Raw genomic sequence first — 12,010 nt, 5'->3', positions numbered from 1 at the left:
CACAGTCACTAGTCCCTTCCACCAGGAAGCCTATGCAACCCACTGAGTCAACCTAAGCCACTGGGGGCAGACACCAAAAACAACAGGAACTATGAACCTGCAGCCTGTAAAAACGAGACCCCAAATGACAAGACAGAGAAACACACAGCAGATGAAGGAGCAAGGTAAAAACCCACCAGACCAAACAAATGAAGAGGAAATAGGCAGTCTACCTGAAAAAGAATTCAGAGTAATGATAATAAAGAAGATCCAAAATCTTGGAAATAGAATGGAGAAAATAACAGAAACATTTAACAAGGACCTAGAAGAACTAAAGAACACATAAACAATGATGAACAACACAATAAATGAAATTAAAAATTCTCTAGAAGGAATCAATAGCAGAATAACTGAGGCAGAAGAACGGATAGGTGACCTAGAAGATAAAATAGTGGAAATAACTACTGCAGAGCAGAATAAAGAAAAAAGAATGAAAAGAATTGAGGACAGTGTCAGAGACCTCTGGGACAACATTAAAGCCACCAACATTCGAATTATAGGGGTCCCAGAAAAGAAGAGAAAAAGAAAGGGACTGAGAAAATATTTGATGAGAGTATAGTTGGAAACTTCCCTAATATGGAAAAGGAAATGATTAATCAAGTCCAGGAAGCACAGAGAGTCCCATACAGGATAAATCCAAGGAGAAACATGCCAAGACACATATTAATCAAAATATCAAAAATTAAACACAAAAAATATTAAAAGCAGCAAGGGAAAAACAACAAATAACATACAAGGGAACCGCATAAGGTTAACAGCTGATCTTTCAGCAGAAACTCCACAAGCCAGAAGGGAGTAGAAGGACATATTTAAAGTGATGAAAGGGAAAAACCTACAATTAAGATTACTCTACCCAGCAAGGATATCATTCAGATTTCACAGAGAAATTAAAACCTTTACAGACAAGCAAAAGCTAAGAGAATTCAGCACCCCCAAACCAGCTTTACAACAAATGTTAAAGGAACTTCTCTAGGCAGGAAACACAAGAGAAGGAAAAGATCTACAATAACAAGCCCCAAACAATTAAGAAAATGGTAATAGGAACATACATATTGATAATTATCTTAAATGTAAATGGATTAAATGCTCCAACCAAAAGACACAGGCTGGCTGAATAGATAAAAAAACAAGACCCATATATTTGCTGTCTACAAGAGACCCACTTCAGACCTAGGGACACATACAGATTGAAAGTGAGAGGATGGAGAAAGATATTCCATGCAAATGGAAATCAAAAGAAAGCTGGAGTAGCAATTCTCATATCAAACAAAATAGACTTTAAAATAAAGACTATCACAAGAGACAAGGAAGGACTACATAATGATCAAGGGGTCAATCTAAGAAGAAGATAAAACAATTGTAAGTATTTATGCACCCAACATAGGAGCACCTCAATACATAAGGCAAATGCTAACAGCCATAAAAGGGAAATCAACAATAACACCATCATAGTAGAGGACTTTAACACCCCACTTTTACCAATGGACAGATCATCCAAAATGAAAATAAATAAGGAAACACAAGCTTTAAATGATACATTAAACAAGATGGACTTAACTGTTATTTTTAGGATATTCCATCCAAAACAACAGAATACAGTTTCTTCTCAAGTGCTCATGGAACATTCTCCAGGATAGATAATATATTGGGTCACAAATCAAGCCTTGGTAAATTTAAGAAAATTGAAATCATATCAACTATATTTTCTGACCATAATGCTATGAGACTAGATACCAATTACAGGAAAAAATCTGTAAAAAAAATACAAACACATGGAGGCTAAACAATACACTACTTAATAACCAAGAGATCACTGAAGAAATCGAAGAAGAAATCAAAAAATACCTAGAAACAAATGACAATAAAAACATGATGCCCCAAAACCTATGGATGTAGCAAATGCAATTCTAAGAGGGAAGTTTATAGCAATACAACCCTACCTCAAGAAACAAACATCTCAAATAAACAACCTAACTTTACACCTAAAGCAATTAGAGAAAGATGAACAAAAATCCCCAAAGTTAGCAGAAGGAAAGAAACCATAAAGATCAGAACAGAAATAAATGAAGAAGAAATGAAAAAAACAATCGCAAAGATCAGTAAAACTAAAAGATGGTTCTTTGAGAAGATAAACAAAATTGATAAACCATTAGCCAGACTCATCAAGAATAAAAGGGAGAAGACTCAATAGAATTAGAAATGAAAAAGGAGAAGTAACAACAGACACTGCAGAAATACAAAGGATCATGAGAGATTACTACAAGCAACTATATACCAAAAATGGACAACCTGGAAGAAATAGACAAATTCTTAGAAAAGCACAACCTTCTGAGACTGAACCAGGAAGAAATAGAAAATATAAACACACCAATCACAAGCACTGAAATTGAGACTGTGGTTAAAAATTTTCCAACAAACAAAAGCCCAGTACCAGGTGGTTTCACAGGTGAATTCTATCAAATATTTAGAGAAGGGCTAACACCTATCCTTCTCAAACTCTTCCAAAATATAGCAGAGGGAGGAACACTCCCAAACTCATTCTATGAGGCCAACATCACCCTGATACCAAAACCAGACAAAGATGTCACAAAAAAAACTACAGGCCTATATCACTGATGAACATAGATGCAAAATCCTCAACAAAATACTAGCAAACAGAATCCAACAGCACATTAAACAGATCACACGCCATGATCAAGTGGGGTTTATCCCAGGAATGCAAGGATTCCTCAGTATATGCAAATCAATCAATGTGATACACCATATTAACAAATTAAAGGAGAAAGACCATTATGATCATCTCAATAGATGCAGGAAAAGCTTTTGACATAATTCAACACCCATTTTGGTAAAAACCCTCCAGAAAGGCATACAGGGAACTTACATCAACATAATAAAGACCATATATGACAAACCCACAGCCAACCTCATTCTCAAGGGTGAAAAACTGAAACCATTTCCTCTAAGATCAGGAACAAGACAAGGTTGTCCACTCTCACCACTATTATTCAACCTAGTTTTGGAAGTTTTAGCCACAGCAATCAGAAAAGAAAAAGAAATAAAAGGAATCCAAATCAGAAAAGAAGAAGTAAAGCTGTCAGTGTTTGCAGATGACATGATACTATACACAGAGAATCCTAAAGACTCTACCAGAAAATTACCAGAGCTAATCAATGAATTTGGTATAGTAGCAAGATACAAAATTAATGCACAGAAATCTCTTGTTTTCCTATACACTAATGATGAAAAATCTGAAACATAAATTAAGGAAACGCTCTGATCTACCATTGCAACAAAATGAATAAAATACCTAGGAATAAACCTACCTAAGGAGACAAAATACCTGTATGCAGAAAACTATAAGACACTGCTGAAAGAAATTAAAGATGATACAAACAGATGGCGATATGCCATGTCCTTGGACTGGAGGAATCAACATTGTGAAAATGACTATACTACTCAAAGCAATCTACAGATTCAATGCAATCCCTATCAAACTACCAATGGCATTTTTCACAGAACAGGAACAAAAAATTTCACAATTTGTATGGAAACACAAAAGACCCTGAATAGCCAAAGCAGTCTTAAGAAAGAAAAACAGAGCTGGAGGAATCAGGCTCCCTGATTTCAGACTATACTACAAAGCTACAGTAATGAAGACAGTATGGTACTGGCACAAAAACAGAAATATAGATCAATGGAACAGGATACAAAGCCCAGAATTAAACCCACGCACATATGGTCACCTTATTTTTGATAAAGGAGGCAAGAATATACAGTGGAGAAAAGACAGCTGGGAAAACTGGACAGCTGCATGTCAAAGAATGAAATTAGAACATTCCCTAACACCATACACAAAAATAAGCTCAAAATGGATTAAAGACCTAAATGTAAGGCCAGAAACTATCAAACTCTTAGAGGAAAACATAGGCAGAACCCTCTATGACATAAATCACAACAAGATCCTTTTTGACCCACCTCCTAGAGAAATGGAAATAAAAACAAAAATAAACAAATGGGACCTAATGAAAGTTAAGAGCTTTTGCACAGCAAAGGAAACCATAAACAAGACGAAAGGACAACCCTTAGAATGGGAGAAAACATTTGCAAATGAAGCAACGGACAAAGAATTAATCTCCAAAATATACACTCAGCTCATGCAGCTCAATATCAAAAAAAACAACCCAATCCAAAAATGGGCAGAAGACCTAAATAGACATTTCTCCAAAGAAGATATACAGATTGCCCACAAACAGATGAAAAATGCTCAACATCACTAATCATTAGAGAAATGCAAATCAAAACTACAATGAGATATCACCTCACACCAGTCAGAATGACCATCATCAAAAAATCTAGAAACAATAAATGCTGGAGAGGGTGTGGAGAAAAGGGAACTCTCTTGCACTGTTGGTGGGAATGTAAATTGATATAACCACTATGGAGAACAGTATGGAGGTTCCTTAAAAACTAAAAATAGAACTACCATACGACCCAGCAATCCCACTACCAAGCATATACCCTGAAAAAACCATAATTCAGAAAGAGTTATGTACCACAGTGTTCATTGCAGCTCTATTTACAATAGCCAGGACATAGAAGCAACCTAAGTGTCCATCGACAGATGAATGGATAAAGAAGATGTGGCACATATACACCATGGAATATTACTCAGCTATAAAAAGAAACGAAATTGAGTTATTTGTAGTGAGGTGGATGGACCTAGAGTCTGTCATACAGAGTGAAGTAAGTCAGAAAGAGAAAAACAAATACTGTATGCTGACATGTATATATGGAATGTTAAAAAAACAATAAATAAGGTTCTGAAGAACCTAGGGACAGGACAGGAATAAATACACAGACGTAGAGAATGGACTTGACGCCAGGAGGGGGAAAGGTAAGCTGGGACAAAGTGAGAGAGTGGCATGGACTTATATATACTACCAAATGTAAAATAGATAGGTAGTGGGAAGCAGCTGCATAGCACAGGGAGATCAGCTCGGTGCTTTGTGACCACCTAGAGAGGTGGGATAGGGCGGGTGGGAGGGAAACAGAAGATGGAAGGGATATGAAGATGTATGTATATGTATAGTTGTATCACTTTGTTGTAAAGCAGAAACTAACACACCATTGTGAAGCAATTATACTCCAATAAAGATGTTAAAATAAATAAATAAATAAATAAAAACAAGGACACAAAGGCAATATTGTGGAGAACGTATACCCCTTTCAATAAATGTGATGGAACAATTGGGTATCTATATACAAAATAATGAGCTTAGATCCATATTTCACATAGTATATAAAAATTAACTCCTAATGGATCATAAGCTTAAAATATAAGAGCTAAAACTATAGAACTTATAGAAGAAAACAGGAGAAAATCTTTCTTGGTTTTCCAGAAATTTTAGATCCACTATCTCTAAAGGAACAAAAGGATAAATTTGGCTTCGTCAAAATTTAAAACTTCTCTTCTTTAAAAGACACTATTAAGAGAATGAAAACAGAAGCTGTAGACCACGAGAAAACATTTGGAAGGCATACATTTAATAAAGGACTGGTATCCAGAGCACTTAATTCTCCAAACTCTATAATAGGAAAAACAACCCAATTTAAAAATTGGGCCATTTCAACAGGTAGTTCACCAAAGAAGATACAGAGAAGACAAATAAGCACGTGAAAAAGATGCACAATACCATTAGTCATTAGGAAGTTAAAACCACAATGAGATACAATTATGTATCTAGTAGAATAGCTAAAATGGTAAAGACTGGCCATGCAAATGTTGGCAAGGACAGGGAGAAATTGGATTTCTCAGTCCAATGTAAAATGATACAACCACTTTAGAAAATAGTTTGGCATTTTCTTAAAAAGTTAAACATACACTTACCACATTCCAGTCCTAGGTATTGATATAATTTTCCCTCACTGTTTTGCATATTTTAATTATAGTAATTATCAGATACTTTAATTGCTTTATGATTCATTGTTTTCATGTCTGCCTTCTTCTCTGTCCACAGACATTCCTTGGAGTTGGGGAATCTTTCAATTTTATATGCTGAGTTTCTTTCCCAGTGTTTAGTAGGCATTTAATAAATATTTGCTAAGAAATTACTAAGAGCAATAAAGAGAATAGCAGTGAGGAAAAGTCATTATTGAATATGAATTTTACCTAGTCTCTTTCATAGTACAGTATAATATTTTATTTATTTTCACTTAAAATTATATGATGATTTTCCCCCATGGTATTGCAGACTTCTGATTTATTCATAGTAATGGCTATATAATATTCAATACATTTCATTGTTTTAGAATAAAATTATTTCATTTATTTTTCCCTATTGTGAATAGTATTATTGCAAATATTTTCTTATTTTAAATAATTTCATTAGGACAGATACCCAGGAGTAGTATTAGTAGATGAGAGGGTATGAACAATTCTACTATGTATTTCAAGGTATACTTAGCTACAAGTGGAGGATATAGTTCCTTAAACGGAATGATTTGGGTATGGAAATGGTCTTAGCTATACCTGGATAAATTTTTTTTTTTTTTTTTGCTGTACGCGGGCCTCTCACTGTTGTGGCCTCTCCCATTGCGGAGCACAGGCTCCGGACGCACAGGCTCAGTGGCCATGGCTCACGGGCCCAGCTGCTCCGCGGCATATGGGATCCTCCCAGACCGGGGCACGAACCCGTATCCCCTGCATCGGCAGGCGGACTCTCAACCACTGCGCCACCAGGGAGGCCCCTGGATAAATTTTTTTTTAATTTATTTTTTTTTCTAGTTTTATTGAGATGTAATCAACATATAACACTATAAGTTTAAGGTGTACAGCATAATGATTTGACTTACATACATCTTGAAGTGATTATCACAATAAGTTTAGTGAGCAAAAAATTTTATTTTTAAATCAGGGAAATAATCTTTTAAAAAATTAGGCCTAGGGCTTCCCTGGTGGCGCAGTGGTTGAGAGTCCGCCTGGTGATGCAGGGGACACGGGTTCGTGCCCTGGTCCGGGAGGATCCCACATGGCATGGAGCAGCTGGGCCAGTGAGCCATGGCCGCTGAGCCTGCACGTCCGGAGCCTGTGCTCCGCAACGGGAGAGGCCACAACAGTGAGAGGCCCACGTACCGCAAAAAAAAATAAATAAATAAAAAATAAAAAATTAGGCCTATTCTGTTTGGGTTTGAAAAACACACACAAACCTGTTGGTGGTTCTTTCACTTTCGTGTGGCAGTTTCTTAAAAAACGATTCTATAGTTACAATTAATTTTTCTCAGAACATGTTTCATCTACTCTTAATTCATCCTAGTTAACCATCAGAAACACTTATGTGAGTATATAAATATATAGAATCCTTTATCTTGTTCCAAAGTGTATTTGAGATTGTACTAAACAAATTCTGGTGTGATACATAGGGGAAAATAGCAAAATAAGAAATGACTTATTATATAAACAGCAAGACATAGGGTCATCAGTTAAGAGAAGTGTGCATATAAGACTGGCCTATACTGCTGTAATGCACTGTCAATACTTGATCATCTTTAGAGATGTGGCTTCTGGAAATTTTAGTTTTCAGTCTTTTGTTTTAAGTAGAAGTGCTGGTAAGTAAATGATAAAATATGTTGTATTGAATGAAAGTTAACTTTTGGGTCACCCCTAAGAATTTGGTGTGTGTATCCATCAAAAAGTTTGGTGTAATTTACTTGTAAGCAACACATTCTGACTTAAGCCGTAAAGGGATTTATTTGAAGGATGTCAAAACAGTTTAGAGAACTGATGGGATTAAAGATATGGAAATGGGCAGGAGAGTGGGTAGATGGAGTTAGAGCCAAGGAAAGGTCAGTCCAGGATCTTACCACTGGCTTTGCTGCCACTGGACACTGGCAATACTAGATTCCCACTTCTTTCTTCAATGACTTTTCCAGTCTCCACTTTATCTTTCCCCCACGCTCTCAAGAATCAAAATTGGTGGGACGAATGACTGGCCAAGTGGGTAACCTTCCTGTCAAAGAGTAGGAAGCAAAAGCATCTAGCCTCTTCTGCCATGGAAGGTGGGACCCTGCCTCCCAACCACCATAATACAATGAAGTATCCCACCCAAGAACAAGGAGGTTTGAATTATGGTTAGATTTTTTTTTTTAAGGGAGACATAGATCTGTTATAGCATCTACTGATTCCTGATGATTATAGTATTTTTTTTTTTTTTTTTTTTTTTTGCGGTGCGTGGGCCTCTCACTGTTGTGGCCTCTCCCGTAGCGGAGCACAGGCTCCGGTGGCGCAGGCTCAGCGGCCATGTCTCACGGGCCCAGCCACTCCATGGCATGTGGGATCTTCCCGGACCGGGGCATGAACCCGTGTCCCCTGCATCGGCAGGCGGACTCTCAACCACTGAGCCACCAGGGAAGCCCCTAGTATCATTTTTTATTTTCCCAATGGTTGAAATAATGTAAACAGTGGAGGTTCTTAAACTGTGGCCCATGCATGATTGGAGAGGCCTGGACAGGGCCATATGTTCCCTGAAATTGTATGCAGAATTTAGGTATATATGACTTTTTCATTTTGGGGGGAATCTCCAAGAGGCCCACAGTGTATAAAAAGTTAAGAAATACAGGCGCTTCCCTGGTAGCACAGTGGTTAAGAATCCGCCTGCCCATGCAGGGGACACAGGTTAGAGCCCTTGGTCCGGGAAGATCCCACATGCCACGGAGCAACTAAGCCCGTGCGCCACAACTACTGAGCCTGCGCTCTAGAGTCTGTGCTCCGCAACAAGAGAAGCCACGGCAATGAGAAGCCCGCCGAACCGCAATGAAGAGTAGCCCCCGGTCTCTGCAACTAAAGCCCGTGCACAGCAACAAAGACCCAATGCAGCCAAAAACAAATAAATAAATTGAAAAAAAAAGAGGGCTTCCCTGGTGGTGCAGTGGTTGAGAGTCCGCCTGCCAATGCAGGGGACACGGGTTCGTGCCCCAGTCTGGGAAGATCCCACATGCCGTGGAGTGGCTGGGCCCGTGAGCCATGGCCGCTGAGCCTGTGCGTCCGGAGCCTGTGCTCTGCAACGGGAGAGACCACAACAGTGAGAGGCCCGCGTGCCGCAAAAAAAAAAAAAAAAGAAAAGAAAAGAAATACTACCTGGAATGTTCTACATAATTACTTTCTCCTTGTGAAATTTCATTTTGTTTGTATTAATTATCCCTAGTATTATTTCCTTTTTTCCCACTAGATGGTGGTGTTGCATGGTGCTTTCAAACTTCAATCGTAAGCTTTATAGACGTGAATGAAAAAGTGCAGTGATTTAAATAGCACGTTCTCAAGAACATTTTAGGGTTGGAAGGAATTTAAGAAATCACAAAGTGCATGATTTTTTTTTTAACAGATGAAGAACCTAATGCCCAAAGGTTAAGTGAGAGCTTTGACTGAAAACAGGACTTCGGAAAAGTCAAAAGGATGCCCTGATGGGGAGGAACTCTTGGAGCTGGGGCTCTTCTTCAGTCATAACATACTTTAAGGATATGCCTCTGGCTGCTGAGTGACCAGGGTGATACTGGCTGTGGACTTGGATTCTTTGGCTCTGAGACATTTCTATATTTCAGTTACAATCATGACTCAAAAGCTGGTCCTTCTCCCCTGAGGCAGAAGGGGTCCTAGTAATGCTGAGAGGCTTTGGTTAAGGAGGGAGCTTGCCCAGAGCCTTCCTTGTAACTAACCTTCCCTACCCCCTTAACGTACCTTATAGTTACGTGCTTTATTTTCTCTCCACAGCCAAAGGTAACACTATAAATGTGTGGATACGGAGTATTGATGACACATAAGGAACATATTATAAATACTGGTGTTGGAGTCCTCAGACATGAAGAGAGAGAAAACCCAAGTCAAATGGGGAGACCACTTGGGCAAACTGGCTATACAGATTCTCTGCAGCATCCCTTGTGTACAGACCACTAAACAAAGGCATGAAGAAGAGCCATGGCATGTGCTCAGGACCCACCTCTCTAGAGTAAAACCCTTCCATATTTCTTTCCCCAAAATTCTTTTTTTTTTTTTTTTTTTTTTTTTTTGCCAAGACTGCGTGGCTTGCAGGATCTAAATAATTCCCAGACCAGGGCTGGAACCCGGGCTCAGGGCAGTGAAAGCACCAAGTCCTAACCACTGGACCGCCAGGGAATTCCCCTTTTCCCCCCAAAATTCTTGAAGTGCCTAAATCTCCAAAAGATGTGCTATTTTTCCCTCTACTTCCTTGTTCTCTTTTTCCTCCAGTCCTTTCTGACTTTGGTAATATCCTCAGCCACACTCTAGCCGAGACAGTAACTAAAGTGCTCACTGTTCACACCTCTTTCCACTGAAGCTAATAATATTGAGTCAATAAAGTATCCTTTAAAAGAATAATCTTTTCATTTGCACTGATAAATATACCTAACTATATCTAAAACTCAGTGTTGTGTCTTAAATTATAGTAAGCAATTGTGAAGGTTGCTATGATGGATAGACCTTGACTCTACAGATCATTCTCCTTTGTGCCCAGGATACTGGCTTTTATGTCCTCTGACTTCTTGTTGGGCTTGGCCAATGGAAGGCAACAGCGAGAAATGGGAAGGTGAGAAGATAGCTGAGAATTTATTTCCCTACATCTGTCTGCTAGGTCACTGGGCAGGTTCTCTGTGTCCTTGATCTTCTGCTAAAAGCCACAGCTCCTGTCAGATAGCTCTGTCCTACAGCTGGGACTTTCTTGTTTCCAGCGACTTCTTGTTCCTTCCTTTGCTCCATCTGATCTAGGGGTGGTAGTAGCCTCCTGCTCTTTCCAGTCATTGGGTACTTCATTCCCCCTTGTTGTTTTTCCTTAACCTTGACTCCTTTGTAAATAGGCACTTCATAAAAATCTCTTCAATCTTTCCATCTGTTTTCAGTCAAAACCCTGACCTGTTCAATGAAACTTTATTCAATTTCTGTAGTATGAGATTCCTTATTAACATCTGTTTGTGTTGATGGATTTCTATGTGAATTTTCAAATTGGAGCATTAATGGTCAAGTTCTATTAGATTTAGTTTGAAAACATTTACTGAGTGCCAGGTATGGCATTGATGAGGCTTAGGCCATGCTGCCTCAAAATATGCCCTTTGGCATATTAATCATTTTGAATTAAAGTTATTTAAGACACAGCTGGTGCAAGAAGGACACTTTGATCTCCATTTGTCCCCCTGAAAGCAGGAAATAAATCTCCCATGTGAAAGGTAACATCACTGTACCAGGAGGGAGAGAGACATCCTTATCACTAGAGACAGGGAATTCAGGGCCAAGAAGGATGTATAAACAAACCTTGTTACTTCTTTACTAATTTACTACTCCAAGCCCAAATCCCTTTGTCTTGTCATTTCTTCACGAATTTACTGTTTCTTTGTCTAAAAGGTGTAAAAGCTGCCTGCTTTTGTCACTTTTATGGATCCTATATCTATGGGACCACCCTAAATATAAAATTAAAAATTTTTTTTCCTCCTGTTAATCTGCCTTGTGTCAGTTTAATTATTAGACCAACCAAAAGAACCAAGAGGGGTAAGGGGAAATTTTCCCCTCCCTGAAAAAATGAGGCACTTCAGTTTCTCATTATGTATTATCCTCATCACAACCCTCTAGGTTGAATTGAGGGCTTTATAGCTGAAACTTTTTGGGCATTAACATAATAGTTGAACATTGCCATTTTTTTTTTACTGTGTATGTATTTGTATGTGTGTTTTAAAACACTATCACAAAAATCCATTATTTACTGCTAGTCATAGTTTCTATGTAGGCACTCTGGTACGTTACCCAGATACCTGTTTAGGAAGGAAACAGGTCCCCTTTCTGTGTGGGCTGCTGGCAGAAAGCCCCCAGATGTCAGCCCCTTGTGGGTACTGCCTCACTTGAAGAGAACTGCCTTGCCCAAGCCATGCCTGCTTTCCAGGGTGGCCCATCTCCAGTGACTGATTGACGTTT

The sequence above is a fragment of the Mesoplodon mirus genome, assembly GCF_964341445.2.
Source record: "Mesoplodon mirus genome assembly, chromosome: 5".
Taxonomy (NCBI): Eukaryota; Metazoa; Chordata; class Mammalia; order Artiodactyla; family Ziphiidae; genus Mesoplodon; species Mesoplodon mirus.
This window is presented reverse-complemented; position numbering follows the sequence as displayed.